The sequence below is a fragment of the Desmodus rotundus genome, chromosome 3 (genome assembly GCF_022682495.2).
Source record: "Desmodus rotundus isolate HL8 chromosome 3, HLdesRot8A.1, whole genome shotgun sequence".
In the NCBI taxonomy this organism is placed as follows: Eukaryota; Metazoa; Chordata; class Mammalia; order Chiroptera; family Phyllostomidae; genus Desmodus; species Desmodus rotundus.
In genome coordinates this window covers 19,323,551-19,348,403 of record NC_071389.1, presented here as the reverse complement: position 1 = coordinate 19,348,403, position 24,853 = coordinate 19,323,551, and the positions used below count along the sequence as shown (strand labels likewise).

The following is a 24,853-nucleotide window of genomic DNA, read 5'->3' as shown; positions in this document are numbered from 1 at the left end:
CCAGGTACTGAGCCAGTCTGACAAACCCGGGTGCGGAACTACCCTCCCTGCTCTGGTTGTGGCCACTGTGGCCCTGGGTGTCCCATCAGTCAGCTCCACCAGAGCGTCCCAGGCGAAGACAGCAGAGCAGCTCCTCTGCCTGGGCTGGCACTGACAGAGGTGGGGATACTGGGGTGCTCTGGGGAGGACGGGAACATCTGAGGACACTGTGCCTAATCCCAGCCTAGGGTATTCAGGCTCTTGTCTCAGGGAAGCCAGGGGAGTGAATTCAGAAACTGAAAGGGACCAACTGCCCTTCAACTCAGTCTCTGGCAGGTGGATTTGGGAAGGTGGTTAAGGAGAGGCCGGGGTCACCTGCCTTCCCTACAGCTGCAGCTCAAGAACAAGAGGTTTTTGAAGCTGTGCTGTTCCTCTAGGAACACATGGGGACCTCCTTGGGCAAAACTCTCGAGTCTGAGTGTGAGTTGTGCCTGCCTCTGTGATCTGAGTCTCCACTTTTGCCTGCACCGTTGCCCCTCCTCCACCATGGGTGTATACAGTAATACAGAGTGAAGCTTTGAGCGTGGATGTGCAGACCTCCCCATTCATCTTGCCTCTCACCTCTTGGGGACACCAGCCCCAAACTCACCATCCACAGACCTGCCCTCTTGGGCAGCGGTAGAAGCAGCCCAGCCTAGATGATTGTAGCCCTGTTCCCCGCTGTGGGACGCAGGCGACTTCCCCTCCCTGGGCCGCCTTGGTCCGCCTATCTGTAAGTTGCTCATCCTTGAGGGTTACAGAGGAGATTAATTGAGATCATGTAGAATGGAAACTCCAGAAGGGTAGAAATGATCTGTTTTGTTCCCTGCTAAGTCCCCAGCAGCTGGAACAGTGCCTGGCACTCCATTAATATTTGTAAAATAAATGAATGAATCAGTTATTGTGGCAACTCCTGGCTCACAGTAGAAACACCCTTCTTTATGTACTTTGAGGAACATAAAATGCCAAGAAGTGCTGAAACAGAGGATCCTTTTTTCTGTGTTCATTTTTAAATTTTCAACTAGGACTTTTTTTAATTAGAAAAGTAATATACACGTGTTGTAAAAGTGAATAAATCAATAAATAATCAAACAGAGCAGGTGATAAAGGTGAGCTTCCTTCTATGCCCAGTTCCACGCCCCAAAGGTAGGCACTATTAATAGCTTGTCCTGTGCTCATTCTGTTACTGATAATAATGAGAGTTAGCTTTAGCACTTACTGGGTACTGGGCACCCTTGTAAGCACTTTTTCCATATAAATCCTCATAGTGACCCTATAAAGTAACTTGCCCAAACTTCTACAGTTAGGAGCTAGGCTTTGCAGCCAGGCAGCTGACCAGCATCCTCTGTTGCCTTCTTAATTATAAAATAAGTAGCTCTGGCCCTGATTAAGTCAGGGGTCCCGTGGGAGGTGCTTGCTACTCTGTAGAGAGAGGAAGGAGGCAGGTGGAGGCGATCTCCCTGCCTTCCCTCTTCAACCTGCCTCCATAGCTCTCACCAGCCAAGTAAAACCCACCCTTCCACACTGAGAGTTCTCCAGCACAAGGGGTTCTGGAGTTAGATGTGACCTGGCTGGGACTCTGAATCTCCTCCGTCTTGGCTGGCTGGCTGGCTTTGGACAGCTCGTGAGGATTGCATGAGATACCTTGGGGAGGGGCTTGGAAGAGGGACTTGAAAATTGGCCTCTTGGCTCTGTTGCTCTGTCTGGGCTGATTGCAGAGTGGGTCCCTTCAGTTGTCAGCCCCTGGAGCCTCTGCTACCTGGCAGCTTCCGTAATGTGCTCCTGGATGCTGGAATTCACCAGCCTGACATCATCCCAGGGAGAAGGGAGCCTATTTTCTCATCCAGTGGAAAGGGACCAAGAAGTAAGAGGCTGTTGGTTTCTTGGCTGAAAACTTTCCAAGAGGAACTGTGTCATTTTCCTTTTTTGAATGGGGTTTGATCATCACAATGAAACAGGCCAGTTCTAAACATTCCTTTGCCGCTGGGGTAGACTTGCTTTGCGGGAGGGAGTAGGGTGTGAGGGTGTACTGGAGAGTAGGAGAAGCAGGTAAACTGTCCCATTCAGGTGGACAAATATCAGGACAAGACTCTGGAGTTTGACAGGTCAGACCTGGGTGTGAGTCCTGACCGTCACTTTCTAGCCATGTGATCTCAGGCAAGTTGTTTACCCTCCCAAGCCACAGTTTGGTCATCTGTTAAAGAGAGATAATGTTCCCAGTTCTTAGGGTTGTAAGGATTAAATGCTTCTCATGAACTTAGCAGTGTGCCAGGCCCAGAATGAGATTCAGTGAACAATAGCATCTTAATACCATGGAATGCTTTCCTGGAGTTGCAGCCCAGACACCCGGGTGCCCCCTGCACTCTTCCTTTGTGGTGCACAGCAAGCACTGGGCCCTGAGCTGAGAGGCAGGAGGCCTGGATTTCAAGCCCGGCTCTGCCACTGACATCTGTGAACTTGGGCGAGTCCTTTCCCCACTGCAAGCCTCGGTTTTTCCATTTGTAAAATGGGGAGAACCATTAGTCTGTTGTCTCCAGGGGCCTGCCAGCTCTGCCCACCCGGGGCTCTGGGATGAGATCCGGTCTGGCCTGGAGGTTCCTTTCTGTACACTGTCTTAGGTCCCTCGCTTTCCTGGCTCCTACTTGATGTATCATCTTGACATTATTAATGCTATTCACACCCTAATTTTTATGTGTTTCCCTTTGCCTCCTCCTGTCCAGACCCTGCCCTTCTTTCCTAGTCCACCTCCTTCCTGAAACCTCACAGGCTGCTCGATTCTTCCCGTAAGAGGATGCACCGAGGAGGTTTACCCAAGGGAGTCATCATCAATTTCTTCATCATCGCCATTATTACTCCTATTTCTGGAGTCCTGTGCTAAGCACTTTATATGCATTACCTCATTTAACCAAATGAGCTTACATATATAAAGTGCTTGGCAGAGTGCCTGGGACATGTTCAACCATCACTCAGTGTTGGCTGTTTTACTGTTTTTATCCTTCTTATAGTTATTCCACACAGTGGGAGAGATGTTTTTATCCCCTTTTTCAGAGGAGGAACTCGAGGCTCAGAGAGGCGGTGACGTTTGCCCAGGACCACTAGGCTAGTCAGTGACAGAACCAGGGGGCGGGCACTCTTCTGTCTGAACAGAGCCGCCCGCTGCGCCCTGTGCCACTCTGCGGCTCTCATCTAAGCAGTGTGTGACCTCAGACAGGTCTGTTCATTGCTTCAAGCCTCGGTCTCCTCATCTGAAAATGGAAATGATAACATTTCAATAGGATCATGCATATGCCTGGCACCGGGAGCCAGTGAGTGCTCAGGAATATATCACTGCCATGGTTGTTCTTGTCCCAGCTCTCTGTGACCTTGGACATGTGCATTCACTCCTCTGGACCCCAGTATCTTCCTCTGTCACCGAGAGTCATCCCTACCTCTCAGCTTTAAAAAGGGCTTAGCCAGGTGCCATATATGTAGTAAGTACTCAGAAAAACGTCAGATTTCATTCTCTTCCCTTCTGGAGTGCTCTTTGCTTTCTAGAAGGTGGTGGGTGAGGGGGAAAATATGTAGCTTCCTGCTGGGCTGCGAGTAATGGTGTGAAACGTGGTCAACCTGATTGATGTCGTTATTAGCCACAGTGATGGTGAAGACCGGAGGGAGACAGCTCCGGGGGGGCCCGCGCTCTGAAGCAGCTGTGCCTGAAAGCTTATGGCTTTCTGGGGAGCTGCTGGCTCTGCTGTGGGTGCTTCAGGCTTCAGAGTCAGGAGCATGAAATTGCCCAGGCCGCCAACCCCTTTAGACAGGCGAGGGCTGGGGTGGTCAACTGCCTTTTGCAGATGAACAGACTGAGTCCAAATCGCTCTCAAGACGCTTGGGATGTTAGCAGAGCAGGGAGGAATGGAGAAGAGGGCCTCCTGGGGACGGGGCTATGACTCTGCTTCTCCTTTGTGGGAGGGCGGGGGGTGGGGGGTGTGGGTGGGTGGGTGATTTTGAGATAAGCTCCCCATCAATGGCAGCTGCTGTAAAAGTCGGCACAGGGGTTAGGAGCAATACCTTTCGGGTCAGACTGCCATTGCTGCCTTGCTTTGTGACTTCCAGAAAGTCCCTTACCCTCTCTGAGCCTCTGCCTCTCTCCTATAAAGTAGTTGGAACAACAGCCCCGACCCCATGGCAGTTTGGGGGGTTCCATGGGACAGTGCCCGAAGAGCACAGTGCCTGGCCTCGGGGATGTACTGCTGGTGGCTAGCTCTTATTTATTTGCCTTGAGGTTTGGACAAGTCACTTCTGTCCCCTTCTCTGTGTGGATTAAGGATTTAGTGATCAGTCACGCCCATAAGCTCTTCAAGTGTTAATTTCTTTTTTAAAAAATATGTTATTTATTTATTTTTAGAGAGAGAGGAAGGGAGGGAGAAAGAGAGGGAAAGAAACATTGATCAGTTGCCTCTCACACACTCCCAACCAGGGACCGGGCCTGCAACCCAGGCATGTGCCCTGACGGGAAATCGAACCGGTGACCTTTCAGTTTGCCAGATGACCCCCAACCCGCTGAGCCACAATAGTCGGGGCAAGTCTTAGTTTCTTTATATGGAAAATGTATGGTTCAGTGGGAAATAATAATAACAAAAACAATAATAACAATAAACTTTGTTTGGTGGCTGCTAGGAGCCAGGCACTGTGCTAAGCACTTTGCATGCCTGTCCCTTGTTACTGTCCGGCTTATTCATGGCCACATATATAGTAAGGACAGAATGAGGATTCAAACCCAAATCTAGGGCTCCTAGCTTCGACCCATTGCTCCCCCTGTAAGATTGTGGGGACGCTGGATGTGGAAGCCAATGGAGAAACCTAAATCCTTCCTCAGCCACTAGGGCTTGTTACTAGAGGCCAGATATTCTGAGCTGCTTGTTCAAATGCTCCACCAACCCCCACCCCCACCCCCACACTGTACCCATTTCTACTCATCCTGAGGCCTGTGTTGGGTTTAAGGAAACTGATGCAGGTTGAGAAAAAGTTACCCAGGGCCCTGGCTGGTGTGGCTCAGTGGATGGAGCGCCAGCCTGCGAACCAAAGGGTCACCGGTTTGACTCCCAGTCTAGGGCACAGGCCTGGGTTGCGGGCCAGGTCCCCAGTAGGGGTGTGCGAGAGGCAACCACACATTGATATTTCTCTCCCTCTCTTTCTCCCTCCCCTCCCCTCTGTCTAAATAAATAAAATCTTTTAAAAAAACCCACACAAAAAAAACAGTTACCCAGGAAGGAAATTAACCTGTATTGAAGACTTCTCAGCCTTCATGTGTATGGTTTTTATACCCATTCACTGATGGGCATACTGAGGCTCAGAAGAATGAAGTGACTTGTTACCAAGGAAACAAGATACAGTCTAGGCCTCAGATGAGTGACCAAGGCGTAAGGATTTGAGCAGTTGTACAATCTGAACCAAGCTGTAATCATTGAAGTCTCTTCTTTCCTCTAGTTTCAGGGAGGGTGAGTGCTGGGAGAGCAGGCTGAGACCAGAGATGTGTGTGTTTTCCTAAGCTAGTTCCGGGCCACGGGGAGTGGAGCTGCCTTTGGTCCTGCGAATCCCAGTCCCACTGCTGTTGGTCTCCATCCTTGATCTGGAAACGGAGAGGGATGGTGATTCGTAGACTGAGCGAGAGTCTCAGGCAGCAAGAAAGTCTCCCTGAGGCACGTGCTTCTGCCAGCAAGCACCGAGGCTTCAGAAGATCTGGAACTGTAGTTGCAGGTTTGAATGGTTTGCCATGGCCTCCTGACCCCTGCCTCTCAAAGCAGCTGGCACATCCTGGGGCAGGGAGGTTGACTGGGAAGAACTTGGGCTTTGGCATCAGGCTGGGGTTTGAGTTCCATCTCTGCCTCTTTGTAGTTGGGTGACCTTGGGCAAGACACTTAACCTCTCTGAGCTTCCGCTGGCATTTCTCTAAATCAGGATAACAATCATCTGCCTCAAAGAGTTGAGGTCAGATATGCTGAGTATTCCCTGGCCAATACAGTTGTGGGTTCCATCCCTGATCAGGTTACATATAAGAAGCAACTAACGAATGCATAAATAAGTGGAACAACAAATCAATATTTCTCTCTTTAAAAAAAAATTTTAAAAATATATACTGAGTAGGACTTCATAAAAGGTTTATACTCTTGAATGTTCCGGAAATGAGAAAGCAGGTTCTATGAATCTGAATACTGTGGGGGTAGGAAATTGGACATGGTGGCCTTGTGGCCTTGGCCTTGACTGCCCCTTGGTCTTCTCTTCGGTAATATGGGGACTGTAGTGAGAGCGACCTGAAATAATGCAGGGAGGGCTCAGGCACAAAGCCCAGAGCTCACTCAGAGGGAGTCAGAGAGAAAGGTTTGACCCCTGTGCTCCCTTCTGTAAAGGGAGAAGGTTGGCCTCCAGCTCTGAGTCATCGGTGAGTTCTGTCCTTCCCGGTGGAGATCAGAGCTGCTGCCACACTGGCCCACCCTGCTGCAGGCAGCAGTGACTGGTGGGAGTATCGGGCTCTGGGGAGAGGAAGAGACTCCACCTTGGTCGGCCTGTTCCAGGTTTTATATCTGGGTGTCAGGTTGTCAGGGGCTCAGGTGACATCTTTCCTCTTTCTGTTTGAATGAGTCTTTACACTGTCCCCATCCCAGATGCCCACATGGCATGTTTGGTAGTAAAATAAAGTCTCAGGCCACAGAGGTTCAGAACAGGAGGTTCTGACCTATCACTACCCCTGGGTCACCATAGGTGAGCTGAATACTGTTGGGTCAGAGAGTAAGAATGGCCGCCAGCTATCGCTACCGGGCTTTGCATTCAGCAAATACTGGTGAAGAACCCAGAGTCCTGGGCACAATCCTGAGTGCTGATTCACCTTAGGGGGCAGGGTATGCTGCAAGCCAAAAAATCCCACGGTTCTCGGACCCACTTACTGTGCAACTTTGAGCTGGCTCTGCCTCTCTCTGAGCCTCATTTTCCCTAGCCTGTGACTCGGGGGGATGGAGGAGAGAGTGTCACAGCGTTTTTCACAGCGTTTTTCACACCGTCTGCAGTGGCAGACTGACAATCAGGTGGTAAGTTCCCTGTCCCTGGCGGTGGCAAAGAACTTGTAATAGGTCGGATGACCACTCGGACATGTAGTGGATCTAATGGATCCCTTGGGGCGCCCAGATGTGACTCTGACTCCTGAGAGGACAGTGACAATAGCGTAAAATGGTATTTAGTATGAATAATGAAAATTGTGAGCATTTTTGTGCTGTAACCATGTGCCTTTGCCTTAAGCATGCTCCTACCCCACTACCCACCCCAAATCACAAAACCCGGCACAGGAAGTGGGGGAAATGGGAGTCTGTAGGCACTTTTCCCAATGACTGCTCTGGCTGCCCTTTGACCTGGAAGGGAATGCAGCCCTCGGGTTTTCAGGATAGGGTTAGTTCCTAAGCCTCTTTTTTTAGGGGGGGGGTAAATTCTGCAGCCCCAGCCTGAACCAGAGATACGGGTTTTCAATTACACAATTAAATGCACAATTAGACATAATTACCAGTGCTCAGAGCCCAAGACTGCTCATAATAGGCGTGTAATCTACTGCAGCCTCTGTTTATACTACTCAGCGCGCTCCCTAATGATGCCAGGATGCCTTCACACTGCACTGTTGCCATGGAGATGAGCCCGCCACCACCATGCCGGGCTGACAAATGGTGTTCCGGTCCGGGTCTCTAGGTTGTTTCTGAGGCCTCTGTAGCCAGCCAGGTGGGCCAGAAAGGTGGGTCAGTCCTTCCTTCCTTCTGACACACCCCACTGGTTTGAGCCAGCCTTGGAGCCACCAGAGAGGACAGGAGAGGGGAGCATCAGCCTCCCCCCACCTCCTGGAGTCCTCAAGCCTTGAGTAGGATGGCCCAGGTGCTGTGAAAGGTCTTGTGGTCATCATGCCAGCTGAGGTCCGGACAGGGGCCGTGCATACAGCTGGTCCCCACATAGGCCTGGGTCTGGCGTGAGCTGGCTCTGGGACCTTGGACAAACCCTCACACCTCTCTGGGGCTCTGTTTCCCCATATGTGAAATGGACTGCACGTGGTCCTAGTAGAGGAGACTCCTTGAGCTCTCGGGCACTCCGCCTGCTGCTGTAACGGCCTCACCCATAGTGGCACGCCCATGCGCACCACGCCCTTCTTTCATAGAGGCAGAGCCTGATGCTGCCGGCAGCCTGACTCGAGGCTGCCACCTGTGACATCTAACATAAGCTTCACACGTGTGATCTCATATCCGCCTCGCAGCCGCCCGGAGGTGGACCATTGTTATGCCCGTTTCCTAGGTGAGGACTCTGAGGCTCAGAGAACTGAAATCATTTGCTGAAAGTCACGCAGCAGTGCAGTGGCAGGTTCTGCTTAATGCCAAAGCCAAGATTCCCAACTTTGGCTTCTTAGGGGAAGTCATGAAGGGGTAAACAGATTTCCTTCCACGAGCACATACCAAGGATAACCATTATCCCACCTGGCCTGGCTGCAGCCGCTGAGGAAGCAGAGAATCCTGAGGTCCGTCAGACCCAGCACTTTGCTTTGACCTTGAAGGAAATTTTGGCCTCATTCTAACTGCCCTGGGTGAACCTTCATAACATATAGTCTGTCGTTCCCATTGAACAGATGAAGCAACTGAGGCTCAAGAAGCTCAAGTGCATTGCCCAGGGCATCACAGCTGGTGAGTGGCTGAGCAGGCATCCTCGCCCAGAGCCCCTGCTCTCTTCTACCAGGTGTTCGCCAGCATGGAGATGTGGGTGTGCCCCCTGCCACTTCCCTGGAGCCCCCAGCTGCTTGGCCGGTTCTTAGAGAATGAGGCATCCGGATGAAAGGGTGACGAGAGGGTGAGGGGGAACTGGCCCCTCGCAGGGTTCTGTCTAGCTGGGTGATCCCCCGTTGACACCCTGACGTCTTGGTTTTCTGAGAGGGGCTGTCAGACACTACCGTTGCCCCTGCTCTGCATAGCCGGGAAAACTAGGAAATGCCCAAGAGCACAGTGCAAGCTGGTGGCAGAGTCGGGACTGGGACCCAGAGACAATTTAGGGCACTTCTTGTTAGCTTCATTTTACACCCCCACCTGTCCTTTGGAGAGAGGGGTCTGGGGACTCGGGTGTGTATGTTTGTGTCTCTGTATTCAAAACTGCACGCGGCCCCGTGCCTGAGCGTTTGCGGGGCAGACACCAGCACGTTGAGATTTGTGGATCAATAAACATCCCTTCCCACTTCCTCCCTCTTCATTTATTCATGAACTCTGAACTCCTTGGCTCCAGAGAAACTGCCTGGAAGAAAGCAATTAGAGCATAATTAGAATCACTTCTATTATCAACTCTCAGCAGGAGGGGAAGGGGGGCTGCTAGAGCGTGGGGGTGGCCCCCGGAATTCCCTCCAGCCCCAACTCCAGCAGCTGCCCATTTAGCTTCTGCTCACCCCCTGGCGCTCAGCCTCCCTAAAGTCCTGGGCACCAGTCCACCTTTGGCAGGGAATGAGGACCTCATCCCCAGAGGTATCCAAGCACTTGATAAGGCTAGGGAGGAGGGCTTTCTGCTTGCATGCTACATTAGAGTAGATGGTTTCTAAGTCCCTTCCATGCTGAGCTTGGGTGCTCCCAGCCAGGGCCAGAGCCTGGGCCTGGGCTGGGCACTGCAGGAAAACTAAGAAGCTCATGGCTCCTGCTTTCTAGAAAACACCCCTGTGTGGGATTGCAGTGAGTGACGACTGCAATGACAATAGGAAATGTAAATTACCAGGGGGAAGCAATTTACCAGACAGGACTCGTTCATGGCCAGGTGATCAGTGTAATAATAACAGTACCAGCAGTTCGTGTTTATGGAGTGTTCTGACCCCATAGCCACAGCTCTTCCCCACCACATGTCCCACCAGCAGAGAGAGGTCACCCGGGAGCCTGTGGGTCCCTTCTCTCTGAGAAAGAGGAAGACAAAAGATGCAGGGAGGTGTCAGTCTCTGTGTTTCTCACTTCAGATGAATTTCCTCCATCGGGCAAGTCCCCAGGTGGTAGATACTAGTGTTATCCCCGATGCACAGGTGAGGAATCTGGCTCCGGAAGTGACCAAGCCCGCCCAAGGTCACGCAGTATTGGTACAGGACTCAAACCCAGGCCTTTAGGACTCGAGAAGCCTCGTGCTTTATGCTCCACCAGGTTGGAGAGTGCACTTTGCTCTCTTTTGAGCTTCCGTTTGGGCCTGAGTTGTTCTGAGCTTCCTTGTTGGGCTGTTGAATATGCCCTGTGCATCTGTCTCCTGGTGGCAGGTAACACATTGGATCCTCTTGTTCCTCTTTTTGTCACTGTGTCAGCTGAAGAGAGTGGGAGAGGCCCGCCACTGATGTGGGTCACCGCCCCCAGACTGGAGTCAGTGCCCCTAGAACCAGCCTGGCAAAGGAAAGTGAAGGCCTGGCAGCTCAGGGTCTCGGGCCCCTTGAGAGAGGATCACCATGGATACAGGAGCCCCTGCTGTAACCAAGGAGATAGCCCCCAGCCCTTAGGCTGTGACAAGGAAGGTGTGGCTTCATAATGGGAAACTGCACCACCACCCCACCCCCAGGCCGAAATGAACCAAGGAGGGGGCGAAGGGCAAATGTAGTTAGAGGGGGACTGTGGGGCCAGTGGAGCTACCTCCTGGGAGTGAGTGGGGACAGGTACGGGGAACAACCAGGCTTCCTTCTTCCCTTACCCTGCCCCACCTGAGGGGACGTTGCCATGATAACCAGTTCCCCTTCACTGACCCTCTGTGAGGAGCTGTCCCCTTTCTCCCAGTGACAGGTGGTTACCATGGCAACAGGCCCTGTGCCCAGCAGGGGTCTCTGACTTCCCAGTGGCCCCTTCCCTCACTGCTGTAGGCAGCAGCTCTGTCCATTTGGAGGGGTAAGTCCAAGCAGAGCCAACTTTCAGATGGGGGCCTTTACCAGCCCCTCCGGGACAGCCCAGTGCAGCCCAGTGATCTCGATGCGGTGCCTTTCTGACCTAACGCACCACCCCGCCTGTTTATAGCCTGTCCATGGCTCCTCCTTGCCTTCAGGAGGAAGTCTAACTGGGGGTGGGGTCACACTTGAGGTTGCATCACAGTCAGCCAGAGGGCTTCTCAAAACACATTTTTGGGCCTTGCCCCACGTTTCTGATGTAGTCAGTCTGAGATGGGGTCTGAGGATTTGCTTTTCTAACAAGTTCCAAGGTGCCACTGATGCTCTGGTCTGGGGACCACACATTGAGAATTAGTGATCTAACCAGTGGGACCCCAGCCTGCCCGGTTGGCCAGCCTGCCCGGTTGGCCCACCAACCCTGATGCTAACCACCTCCAGTCCCTGAGCTCTGGCCACCAGCTGCGCCTCACACCTCAGTGCCTTTGCATCTGCTGTTCTGGCCTGTGGAAGTCCTTTCCCCTCTGCATCTCTTTAAGGCCGGCTAACCCATTATTTCCTCTCTGGAGCTTCTCTGCATTCTGCAGCCCTACCACACCTTGATGTCTCCCTTTGGGCTCTGGCTACATGCTGCCCCCACCGCCTCCATGACAGCAGGCACCACACTCTTGGGATTCATTCCTCTTTCCACATGGACTCTCTCTCCCTTGATTGAGTTCTCTGAGGCCTGGAGAGGTGTCCGAGTCACCTGGACCTCAGGGCCCGGCCCTCAGAAGGCCCTCAGTGAATGTGTGGTGCTTGAATGAATCCCACAAGTAGACGGAAAGCCCAGGTGAATGGTCACAAAGCTTTGTTTACCCAGCGGGTCAGGCATTCGTTGTTGCTTACTCTGGCCAGGCACGGTGCTAGCTGCTGGGCATTCAGTGGTGTGGGGGGCACGGGTCCTGCCCCTGTGGGCTCAGGTGCTATCGGTAATCAGGTTGCAAGGTTGCCAGTGCTGCACAGGAGAAGAAGGCGGTGCCGGACCTGGGCCTTACGGAGAGGGCTCCTCAGAGACCGCGGTCCGTGCTGTGTGGAGCAGTCTGCAAGCAGAGCACGGGCAGACCTGTGCGCAGACCTTACTGCACCAGCTCCTCGCTGCAGCCCTGCCAGGCAGAACTGTCATCCCTGATTTACAGATGAGCAGATGGGACCCGAGAGGCGAATTCACCGGGCCACATGGCAGAGCTGTGGTTTGCTGGATTCCAACGCTAAATCCCAAGCTCGCTCTGTTCCCCTGTGCAGCCCCCAGTGCCCAGGCACCTGTGTGGCCTGAGACACTGGTCTGGGAACCTGTCTTCAGTGAGGATTTACCAGTTTACTCGTGGCAGATCCCAGAGTCCCCTCCCTGAGCAGTCAGCCCTAAGCCCGCTTTCAGGACCAGCCGGAGCTTCTCCAGAGGACACCCTGGGTGGCCGGTGTGTGCACCCCCAGGCCCCAGGGACAGAAAGCGGCTGTGGGGGAGAGGGCAGGTGTGGGTGTTGGCCACGTGTATGGCCAGACCTGTGTGTGAGGCCCCTGCCCAGAAGGCAGCTGGAGGTGGCAATGCTGGCTGGAGCTGGGAGAGGCTACACTGTCTTCTAGCACAGAACTCGAAGGAGTCAGAGAAATTTAAATTCACGGCCTGGCCTTCCACACCATTATGTCTGGGGAGAAGATAGAACATATTTTATTTAAGAGTTTGTTAGCTTAGTTTGTAACTTAAATATTTAGACATACTTGCTTCGGCCCTGAAGAACCCCCGTGTTAGAGAGAAGGGTCTGGCCGTGGTGTGGGGCGCAGGCAGAGGCTCCCAGGTGCCTGATCTGCCTCTGGTGGTTCTGGCTGCTCCAGCCTGTCACTGCTTGTCTGCTGTCAGCGGCCCCATGTGCCATCTGAGTAGGCTGCTGTCCCTAAGCTGCCACGGGCTGTCATCCCCAAGATAGGCCACTAGGGACCCAGGGATCCCCCACTAAAGTGAGAGGCTGTCTGGGGCCCATCCTGGCTTCACACTGTGGTCGTCAGCTGTGACAGGCTGGTCTGGTTGTCCCAACCCCGTGCCTAATGGGGCAGGATTGGAGTTGGGGGGGGGGCATGGTTTATCGAGGCCTGTACCAGGCGATGATGAGACACCCTGTTTCTGCTACTCCTTAGGAGCGTGAGCTCAGTCAAGTTGCCCAGCCTCTCGGAGCTGAGTGTTTTCCTCTGTAAAAGGCCTCTTAGGGCTACTGAGCAAACTCATTGAGAGAACCCATGGAAAGCACTCAGCACAGCCCCTGGCCCCGAGCCAATTATTAGGACGGGGTAGCTGCTGTAATTACTGCTGTAACGGGAGCCACGAGCCAGCACTTGGAAGGTGGTATATGTAGAAGGCACACAGTCAGGCCGTTTGCCGAGTGGGAAGCTCCCAGGCAGAGGATCCTGGACTTCGGAAGCCAGGAGGGTCCCCAGAGAACATCCCTCCAACCCTTTGTTTGAACAGACAGGTCCACAGAGGCCCAGGGAGGCCGTGGGGCCTGCTGGGTCCAACCCCTATGCCCAGCGTCAGGGCCCTTCGTGGACTGTTCTAGGAAGCGGACTGATGCCATTTCTGGAAAAGATGGCAGCTGGGTGTGTGATTTCAGACAAAAATACCCCGAGCAAAAATAAACAGGTGGGTAGGAGTGGTCCACTCCTCTGCTCCGTTCTGGGCAGCCATGGGCAGGTCTGCAGCTAGAGCCCTCTCCCATGATCTCGAGGTTTCCAGGCAGATGGTTGTGAGGGGGCAGTGACAAAGGGACCCATCAATCCAGGGAGTGCCACTAACGTCATAATGCCACACACATTCCCAGGAGATGGGGCTCGAACCCCATTCTGACACCTCATAAACTCAAGAAAAGGCCTCACTCTCCCCCTCTGGAAAATGGGGACACCACCCCCCCCAGCAGGATAGTAAGTCTGTTCCTCGTGGACACTGGGGCCGGAAGACCTGGTTCAAACCCCTAGCAGCCGTGTGACCTGGGGCAGTTCTCTTCCGCAGGCTTTGGTTTCCCATGCGGGAAGGCGGGATGACCTCAGCCTCTACCTGCCATGTTTTCTGTGAGGATTAAATGAATCAAAGCCTGCTGAGCGGTCGAGAAATGCTTGGCATGTAGTATGTTAGCTCTTATCTCTGGTGATAAAACGAAAGGCCACCTGTAAAGTGCCATGCTCAGCATATGCACATAGTAGGCACTTAGGAACTGTTTCTTCCTTTTCCTTCCTCCTGTGAACCCCAGGCTTGGAGATCAGGCAGGGATCGAGTTCTCAGGAGGGGCCCTCCCTCCACCCTTGCTTCCACAGCACACCTCTTCCTCCAACAGGCTCTGGCCCAGGGCCAGGAAATGATTGCAGGAGTTAGCTCCACTCCCTCCTCTCAGCTCCTCTGCCCTCCCTGTAATCTTCAGCCAGCCTGGGGCAGAGGCAAGGGGAGGTGAGGCTGCAGTATCTGGAAACAGCCTGGGCTCTGGGGTCATACCCACCTGGGTTTGCCACGGCTCTGCCCCCTCTCCAGCTCTGAGATCTTAGGCTGCGCCCCCCTCTCTAGAACTGGGGTGGTGACCCCTCCCTCACTTGTGGTTGAGGACTAAATGAGATGACGCACACGAAGCGCTTGGCACAGAGCCTGAAACCGTAAGTGTGCACAAAATATTAGCCATAGTTATTAATACCAGCATTAAAGTTCAGAGACAGGCATTTTGATGGGAAATACTTCAGCCCAGTCCCCAGGGGGGTACCCTCTCAGGGGCCAGGGCTGGACCCCGCACAGGGCCTCTCCTTCACCCCTTCTTACTGCCCTGGCTCTCCCAGGCCCCAGTGAGCCCTCCCCTGACCCTCCTTGGGGCTGGACCGGAACAGAGCAGCCCTAGGCCCCAGAACTGCTAGGTGACCAGGGAAGAAAGAGGAAGACAGGATGGATGGATGACAGCCCTTCCATTCATTTATTCCTTTGTGCCCCAGGTGAAGCAGAGCCGGAGACCTGCACACGTGAGCAGACCTTTACCACACTGCAGAGTGAGGGCAATGTCAAGGGACGGGTACCAGGCTGGCAGGCCCCCGCTTCACCTCTCTGAACCTCAGTGTCTTATCTGTCCAATGGGGCTAATAATCCCACCTTACGGTGGTGGCATAAATCACAAACTGAGCTGTGAGGGCCTGTTTAGATGCCAGTAGCTGTGTGATTCTCCACTGGAAGGAGAAGCGGGGAAGCTGGGATGGGAGCCAAGGCTGGGATGATAATGGAAGGGGAATCCGGAAGCCCCAGGGGAGGAGCTCTGGATGCCCACCACTGTTGCTAGGCAGATTCCCCCACCTGGCCTTTAGTCAGGGAAGTCAGAAGTGTTTGCTGTTGCCATAGCAAAGAGGCTGGTTTTCAGCACTATTTCCTTCTTGGGAGCTTCAGTACAGGAGGTGCCACTGAGTAAGTCAAGGAATTGGATTTTCTCCCCTCTCTCTATCAGGTCACATCAAGAGTGGTTCAGCCCAGAGAAGTAACCTCCCAGCTCGTTTCCAGTCGTTGACTGGAAGCACTGACCTGACACCTCTGGTTTGACGCTTGATGGAAGGAGGCACCTGGAGGGCCTGGTGCCCCCTCTCCAGCTGTCAGCTCTCTTCCTGCTCAGCCTCGGACCCTGCCCCACTGGCCTCTGGGCGTGGGACACAGATTCCCTTCCCACCCTTCCCTCTGGGACCCCCCTCCCTTCCGTTTCCCTTGCCCTAGCCATGGGGATCTTTTCCAGATCCTTCTACTGGCCAAGCTCCCTCCCACCACAGGCACTAGGCACACGCTCTCTCCTCCTCCCCAGGCTTTTCCTCTCGATAAACCCTCTTCCTTCAGACTGCTTCCTCTAGCACGTCTTCCTCGACCAGTTCCATCACGGCTCTCATTCTCGGCACCTCTCCTTCCGAGCAGTTAGTGCAACAGTGTTTTGCTCTGTGTGTGTGTTTGGTTTTCTCTCCCCCCACCCCTGCCGCATGAAAGCCCCGTGAGGACAAGAGCTGTGTCTGAGGTTTTTCTCCTCCTCCTCTTCTTCCCCCTTCCTTCTCCTCCTCCTTCTCCTTATTCTTTATTGAGGTATGATTTATACACCATAAAGCTCACCATTTTGAAGTATGAAAGTCAGTGGTTTCCAGTATGCTCACAGAATATGTGCAACCATCACCACCGTCTCTAACCCCAGAACATCTTCCTCCTCCAGAAACAGCCCCAGACCCACCGCAGTCCCGCCCGTTCCCCTCCTGCCCGCCCTCGGCCACCGGGAGTCTACTTCCCCTGTCCCTGGGTCTGCGTGTTCAGACATCGTGTGGAGGTGCGAGCATGCCACATGTGGCCTCTCTGACCGACTTCTTTCACGTAGCGTGGTGTTTTTGGCGTTTTTGGTGTTTTTAAGATTCGCTCGTGTTGCAGCGTGTGGCAGTACTTCGTTCCCTTCTGTGGCTAACCGTCCGCATGTGGCCAGGCCACCGTTTGTCCGTCGATCAGCCCGTTGTTTCCACCTTTGGAATAATGCCGCTGCGGCACCCCTGGAGCAGTTCTCCGTGACCTGTTTCCAGTTCTCAGGCATCTACTAGAAGTGAAACTACTGGGCCCTGTGACCACTGTGTTTAATTTTTCGAGGAACCAGCCTGTATGCCGCAGCGGCTGCACCGTTTTCTATTCCCACCAGCGATGCACGAGGGTTCCACCGTCTCTGTGTCCTCACCCAAATTTGTCATGACCCGCCTTCTTCCTTTGAGCTAGCTTCCTGGGTGTAAAATAGCATCTGTGGTTTTGATTCTCATTTCCCTGTTGACCAGTGATGTTGAGCACTTCTTCATGTGCTCATCGGCCACTTGCGTCTTCTCTTTGGAGACGTTTCTATTCGAACCTTTTGCCCATTTTTTAATTGGGTTGTTTCTTACTCTATTGTTGAGGAGTAAGGGTTCGTATGATTCTGGATTCCAGACCCTTATCACGTCTATGACTTGAAGACATTTTCTCCCATTCTGTGGGCTGACTCTTCCCTGGCTCGACAGCACCCTTCGATGTTCGAGTTTTTATTTTGACGATGTCCAGTTTATCTAGTTTTTCTTTGGCTGCTTGTGTTTTCGGTATCATATCTAAGACGTAACACGTTTTACCAGGTATAATGCACACCCATGCTTTTTGGCCCAGACATTCAAGAAAAAAAATCTTTCGTTTTAATTTTTTAATAAATTCAATCATTTATTTATCTATATTTAGATACTTGTTTTTGTGTGTCATAAGGAATTTATTTTTGAACATATGTTACAAGAAATTTTATGGAACAATTATAAAACACATGAACAGATACAAGGTACAAGAAATTTTTAAAAGAATTAAAAACATTTATATAGATATAGAATTAATACTACCCATGTATAATGCACATCCTTACTTTTCCCTCAAAAATTTGGGCAAAAAAGTGCACATTATACACAGTAGGACACAGTCTACCTATTCCCAGGTCCCTCAGATTTATGCCTATGGGCTCTCCTAAGAGTTTTAGAGTTTTAGCTCTTACAGTAAGTAGGTCTGTGATCCACTTTGAGTTAGCTTTTCTGTGTGGTGTGAGGTAGGGGTCTAACCTAATTCTTTTGCATGTCGCAGCACGGTTTGTAGAAAAGGCTGCTTTCTGCGTTGAGCCGTCTCGGCACCCTTGGTGAAAATCAGTGAGCTCTACATCTACGGGCTTATTGTTGGACTGTCAATTCTGTCCCGTTAGTCTATATACCTAACCTTTTGTCCCTACCATACTGTCGTGATGACTGCGGTGCCGTCTGTGTTGGAAATCAAGAAATATAAGGCCTCCAACTTTGTTCTTTGTCAGGATTATTTTGGCTATTCTGGGTCCCTTATGTTTCTATATGAATTTTAGGACCAGCTTAACCATTTCTGAAAAAAAAAAAAGAAAAAATGTAGTTGGAATTTTAACAGAGATTGTATTGAATTTATAAGATCAATTTGGAAATATTGCCAGCGTAACAATATTAAGTGTTCCAATCCATGAACATTGAATGCCTTTCTATTTATTTAACTTCTTTCAACAATATTTATAGTTTTCAGTGTATAAATCTTTCACCTCCTTGGTTAAATTTATCCTAAGCACTTCATTCTTTTTGATGCTATTGTTGAGGGAATTTTCTTCATTCAATTTTGGATTGCTTATAGCTAATGTATAGAAATACAACTGATTTTTGAGTATTGATCTTAGATCTTGCAAGATTGCTGATGTAACTTAGTAGCTCTAAGTTTTTCATAGATTCTTTAGGGTTTTCTATGTACAAGATCATGTCATCTGCATATAAATCTAGTTTTACTTCTTCCTTTCCGATCCAGATGCCTTTGATTGATTTCTTTTTCTTGCCTCATTGTCCTGGCTGGAGCCTTCAATACACTGTCGAACAGAAGGGAGGAGAGCGGGCATTCTTGCCTTTGTTCCTGAAATTAGGGGCAACACATTCAGACTTTTCATCATTGAGTATGGCGTTGGCTGTGGGCTTTTCATACATGCCCTTAACCAGTTTGAGAAAGTTCCCTTCTGTTCCCATTTTGTTGAGTGTTTATATCATGAAAGGGGCTGGGTCTGTTTTTGCTTTTGCTCGCTACTGTATCTCCAGCAGCTAGTACTGTGGCTACTAATGACCAGTAGAGCCAGTCTTCTTAAGACTCTTCCTACAATGACTCCCGCTGGCCATGGCCTTGACCTCAGGCGTGGATCCTTTCTTTTCACTCCTATCAGCCTCACCCTGGCCTAGCTTTAAGTTTGATACAAGTTATCCCCATCTCAGATGAGAAAACAGCCTCAGCCATGCTCAGCGGCTTACTAGCCGTGTGGCCTGTAAGTAAGTGGTGGAGACAGGATTGTACCCAGTCCGATAGCATCTCAGATTGCAGGTCCTGTACCTGCCAGGTTGGGGGAGGAGGACATTAAGCCACAGGATACAGATGCTATGCACCTGTGCAGAGCATCGATTCTATCCTGATTTCCAGCGAAAGTAACTGAAGAGGCTCTGTATCAGAGTAGAATGCTGGATGCATATTCGTTTCAGATAAAACAGACTCGCAGAAGAGTCCTCTCTTCCAGCTGTTGGGGATGCTCAAGTGGGAAGGACATGGGGCCTGTACACTACTATACTGCTACTTTGGGCCCAATTGGAACAGGGAGCGTGAGCCCTGGGGGTCTCCCCTATGAGGGGAGAGCTTGGTGGTTTCATGATCCCAGTTATCCTATTGGATCTACCCTTAACCCAGGAGGCAAGAAGGGTGGGGATTACAATTCCCATTTTACAGGTAAGAAAACGGAGGCCCTAAAGTCCACAAGATTTGCCTAAGGTCTCAGCAACATACTTCTGAGTCTGACAGGCTGCCCCAGACTCAAACCAGAGCCCAGTAAGGATGAGCCACGGAAAGTCAGGAGAGTTTGGCAGGGCAGCACCTGGTCCGGTATCTGTGGGAGCACCTCTGCTACAGGCCCGGGCCAACCACGACCAAAGGCTGGCAGTTGTGAGGGAGCCCCGGTCAGCTTCTGGGGAGCGTTGGGAGGGAGCCCTGAGGCCCAGCAAACTGTGTCCCCATGTGAGAGGTTTCCACGGGTGTTGGGAAGCAAGCAGGCCACCCTGCTTGGGGAGATAGCCAAAGGGCTTCAGGGAGCCCTGTCTGTGTTGTTTCATGAGCGAGGAAGAAAGGCCTTCAGAAAAAGAAACCTTCCCCAAAGGAGGAAGCCAGGAGTGAGAAAGCTTTGGCGGCGGCTGAGCTAGGTCAGAACACAGGAGCACAGTGTGGAGAGTGGCTTGGGGAGGGGGGGACGATTGGACTCAGAGCTGATGAAAGAATGGCATTTGTCAGGTGCCTCTTCTGTGCCAAATGCCATATTTTGCATCCTTTAATGTCAACTCCAAAAGTTAGGTTTTCGTCTTTTCCTTGTTATGGATGAGGAAACTGAGACGTAAGGGTGGTTTAGGCAGTTGCTGGCAGTCACGTGGCTAGTAAAGGGTGGATTTGAACAGAACACATCTCAGCGCCATTGGGGGCACTAGTAGATCCCTGGGGAGGGTTGCCGGTTTCAGCAGTAAGGGGGTCAGGCCACAGTGGGGATGCTGTGCAGGCCCCGCAGCCAACGGTGGACCAGAAGAGCTAATGGGGAAATGCAGGGTGGTGGTGGGCAGGCATCAGAGCCCACAGGTCTGTGTTCAAATCCTGCCTCTGCCACACACCTGCTGTGCAATCCAGGGTCTGTTACCCTGCTCCCTGGGCCTCTGTTTCCACATGTGGAAATAACACCGCTCAAGAGCGGAGAGGAGTAAGCGAAGTGGACACAGCGCATGCCAGGGCAGGCTCACCGCCAGTCCCCGAAGGGAGGTCCCTGCTGTGTGGGCTTGTGCGACACTGGCACTTGAAGTCCATCGTCTCTGCCCCCAGGGAGGGCTGTGCCGTGAATGCTTGTGGGTGAATAAGGAGAGAAAGGGTAGAGCAAGGGGCCAGCTGGAGGTGGGCGGAGTCCCACCAGGCCTCCAAGGGGCCTGCACACCAGGACAGCTGTGTCTCTTCTCCTTCAGAACATGGGTCCTCTGTGGGGACACAGGCCCAGAATCTTCACTGTGGGTGACATCATCAAAGCTAATGTGGCTTCTTCTACCCGTGGCTCCGGGCCAGGCAGAGTCCTGAGCACTTTACACGTATTCCCTCATTTAGGCCTCACAACAACCCCGTGAGATAGGCACTGTTTTTATTATTCCCATTTTATATATGGAGGTATTAAAGCACAGAGAGGTTAAGTGACTTGCTGAAGGTCACACAGCTAATAAGTATTAAAGGTAGCGTTCAAGCCCCGATAGCCTGGCTCCTAGGCCACACTTTTAACCACTACCCTGTATAGTTTCTCCAAAAAGCAACAAGAATCTGACCTTGGTATGAGACCAAGGACTTAATAATTATCCTAGTAATATGGGCACAGTACTTTACAGTTGAAAAAGCACATTAGAGTATATAAATTGCTTTCACGGTTGTGATCTTATTTGATCTCTAATTTCTCTGTGAAGAAGACAGGACGTTGCCATCCTGTTTTTGCCGGTGAGAAATCAAGATGCAGACAGGGAAAGTGGCCTGTCCAATTAACGATACTTTACTGAACACTTACTATATGCAAAGTCCTTTACTCACATTACCTCACTGAATCCTTACACAGCCCCAGGTATTAGTATTAGTTATATTCCCATTTTATAGATGAGGAAACTGAGGCTTCAGGAAATGACTTTCCCAGATCCAAAGTGGGTAAGTGAGAGCTGGGACTCCATCCCAGGTCTGCCTGACTCCCAGAGCACAAGCTGCTAACTACTGGGCTCAGACCTCAGTCCCATGCTGAGCAGATGTTAACACCCAATTGTTTTTGTCTACCTTCTGGTTTTTTCTACCCCAACTCCATCCTTATAGCCACCCCCGAAACTCTCAATGCCTCCTTATTTAATTCTCCCTGCCTAAGTGTCTGCTCCATTAAGATGCTTTCTGCAGCTCTGACTGATGTGGCTCAGTGGGTTGGGCATCATCCTGTGAACTGAAAGGTCGTAGGTTCGATTCCCGGTCTGGGCACATGCCTGGGTTGCTGGCTGGTCACTGGTTTGGGGCATGAGAGAGGCAACCAGTCAATGTTTCTTTTGCACACTGATGTTCCTCGCCCTCTCTTTCTCTCTCTCTTCTCCTCTCTCTAAAGATAGGTAAAATCTGAAACAAAGTTAAAAAAAGATGCTTTCTACCATGAGTTTTTGGCTTAACTATATTGTGTCATTGATGCTACCTAATGGGGAGATCTGATTCATCACCTTTCTGTTTTTCTAAATGTCCATTTGTCTGTAGCCAGCATCTCCTGGGAGAGCCTGGTTTTCCCTGGGTTTTCCTCACCCACATTATCCCCGCATCCTGTCTGAAATGCTCCTCTTGGAGGGGTCCCTTTCCCAGGCCTTCACTGCCCACTGCAGAGCCTGCTGGAAGTCTCAGTCCCTGGGGCCTGGGACTGGGGGCGCCCCAACAGTTTGGACATGGAGGTATGGGCGGAGGTAGATTGGATACTGCCAGGAAGGTGGGAGTCCTGGCGGAGTAGTGCCCTGAGCTAGGAAGGCCTGGGCATCTCCACCTGATGCCCCACCTCCAACCTGTCCTCCACTCCCCCACCCCCTAGCCAGCGAGCATCGCAGCTGAGGCGCCCAGCTTCCATGTCCCTCTGCTCAAACCTTCCCTGGCTCCTAGGGGCCAGTGGGATAGAGCTTTGGGTCTGCGGCCCAGCCGCGGGTCTTCGCCACCCTGCCACCCCTCACGTCATTCATTCAGAGTCACCCCCGGACCCCCCAAGTCGTCCATACCCTACCTCATCTGGGGTGACCAACTTGTCCCAGTTGCCTGGGACTTTTGATTTCTTTTGAAATTGATTTGAAAGAGAGCGAGAGAGAAAAAAAACATTGATTTGTTGTTCCACTTACACATTCATTGGTTGATTCTCATATGTGCCCTGACCAAGGATCGAACCCACAACCTTGGCGTATCAGGAGGATGCTCTAACCAACTGAACTACCTGGCCTGGCACTCTGGATTTTATCCTTCAAAGTGGTGCACCCCAAGAAACTCCACAGTCCCAGGCAAATCAGGACAGTTGGTCACCTCACTCACACCTTGGGGTTTTGTCTGTGCTCACTTGTTCCCTAGGGGTTTCTTCTTTATTTTGTTTTTTCATAAAAGTGTTGCCCTCCATGTAAAACCTTTTAGAAATATCTCTGGTTGATTTTCATAGACCCACCCCTCCCCCAGTCCCACTCTCCAGAGTTAACAGTTTCTTATACACAGAAATAGGACCCTACTACTCAAGTGGCCCTGTGGCCTGCCCTTTCACTCCGCCCAGCTTGGCCCTCTTTCCAAACCCCATTGTCGTTGGCTGTGCTGTGTTCCATCCTGTGGAGGTGCATCATTTATTGTGAGTTCTTCTTAGGGACATCCCGAGTGTTTCCAGTGTTTCATTATGACAGCCAGTTCAACGCCAAATTTAAATATCACCTCCAGTCTAAACCCTTCCTGGACCTTCCGGGTAGTCTCAGGGTTTTTTTCTCATTACTGTCATTACTGTAATAATAATAGTTCATATTTATGGAGCGCTTACTCTGTCAGGGACTTGACATATATTATTTCATTTAATTCTCTCACCAACTCTAGGAATTGTGGAAGTTTACCCACATTTGGAGAGACAGGCTCATCTGGAGGATGAACCCAAGCGGTCCAACTCCAGAGTGCCCCCCCTGACCCATTCCCCTAAACTCCTCGCATGGCCTCCAGAAGGCGCGCTGAGTGGGTGGCTCAGGTCAGATGGCCCTGCTCCCTGGCTGTACGTCAGCACAAGGGCAAAGCCCAAGGCGTGATGAAAGGCCAAAGCTGGTAGCCTCCAGCTTCTAACCCGCTTCCTTCCAGAGCCCAGACATTAGTGGGGGGTAGGGCCTGGTAGGGGGAGGGTGGCATGGTTGCCCCAGATCCAAGGTGCAGGCTCTGCTGGGCTCCTGCTGGCTTTGCTGGGCCTATAGGAGGGGTCTGCCCGCAGACAGAAAGCAAGGAGCTCCAGGAGTGGGGATTGGGAGTTGGTGGGGGCAGAGCAGGGCCTGGACTTGGGAATAATGGAGAAGACCCCTCAGTCTTCTGAGCACCTATGAGAAATAAGCATCCTGTCCCACTCTGCAGAGGAGGAGACTGAGTCCCAGAGAGTCTCTGGCCTGCAGATCCTCCTCTGCACTGTGCTGCCTGTGACCAGATGGTGCATGAGGAGATAAGCCCTGTGGGATGGAGCGACCCTTTGGTTTTTTTTAGGCTGACCTTGGTATCACCCTGGGCTGCCAGGCCCAGGGTTTATGTAAATTAATATAGATATATGCTAATTAGACCACTACCAATCCCTTTTTTCTTATGGAGCTGCCAGTTCAGAGGTGCAATGGGATAGATCTGCCCAGAAGGGGCCTGAGGAGCCCTCCAGCTGCGGACCGGGTCAGCAGTCACTGGAGTGGGGTTGCCATGGAAACTGAGGCCAAGCCCTACTGGCTGCCTCCTGACAGGACCAGGGCTGGCCAGATCAGCCCTCCGAGACAGTCCGGGGCCTCCCTAACAGCTCCAAGCTGGTCTCTGAGGACTAATTACCCGGAAGGTGGGGACCAGCTGCTCCCTGGCTCCCCAGGCCCCACGGAGGTGGAGGGCTGGGCCACAGCGGGAGAGCGTGAAGAAAGACAGATGGTGGTGTGGGGGCTTGGGGGAGTGGCGAGCTGTCTTGAGGAGGAGGGAACAGCACTGTAAGGGGTGAGATTCCCAAATGCCAGGGCATGCACACAGGCTCCAGAGCAGTCTCAGGGAGCCATGTGGTAAGGAAGAGCCAGGGCTTGGCCCCAAATTAACTGTTGGGGCCTCAGCTCTTCTGGGTGCCCTTGGGTGGGCCCCTTCTCTTCTCTGGGCCTGTCTATCTATGAATGGGGGTAGGACTAGGAGATGTGATTTGAGTATGAGGGGCTATATATTAGTAGGTGCTCAATAAATGAGTTTACAATTCTAAGACCTATTGACAGAGGGTATTAATCTTCTTCGGGGAGAATTTGTTTTGTTTTCTAATGGGAAACAATTTTCCCTCTTCTCGCCCTCTTCTGCTTCCCCTGCTGTCTGGGCTGCGGCGGGTGTCCTGGTACTTGCACTGAGGAACAGGCGAGACTGCCATCCGCGAGGAGAGGGGCTGGTTGTCACTCTTCACTGCCGAGTTCTCAGCACTTAGCCTACGAAGGGCACTCGAGAGCTATTTGCAGAATGAATGAATGAACAGATGTGAAGTACTCAGAACAGTGTCTGGCACTAATTGGAGATTAATAAATGTTAGCTGTTACATCACTGCCCACTCAAGGCTGGGCTGGGTGACTCAC

At 51.8% G+C, this 24,853-nt stretch overlaps 1 protein-coding gene across 2 annotated transcripts in view; it reads left to right on the top strand.

The window, feature by feature from the left end:
- The window catches only part of NKAIN1 (sodium/potassium transporting ATPase interacting 1), a 42,108-nt gene that overhangs the window by 1,147 nt on the left and 16,108 nt on the right, over positions 1 to 24,853 (top strand). The gene's annotated exons all lie outside the window — the stretch shown is intronic.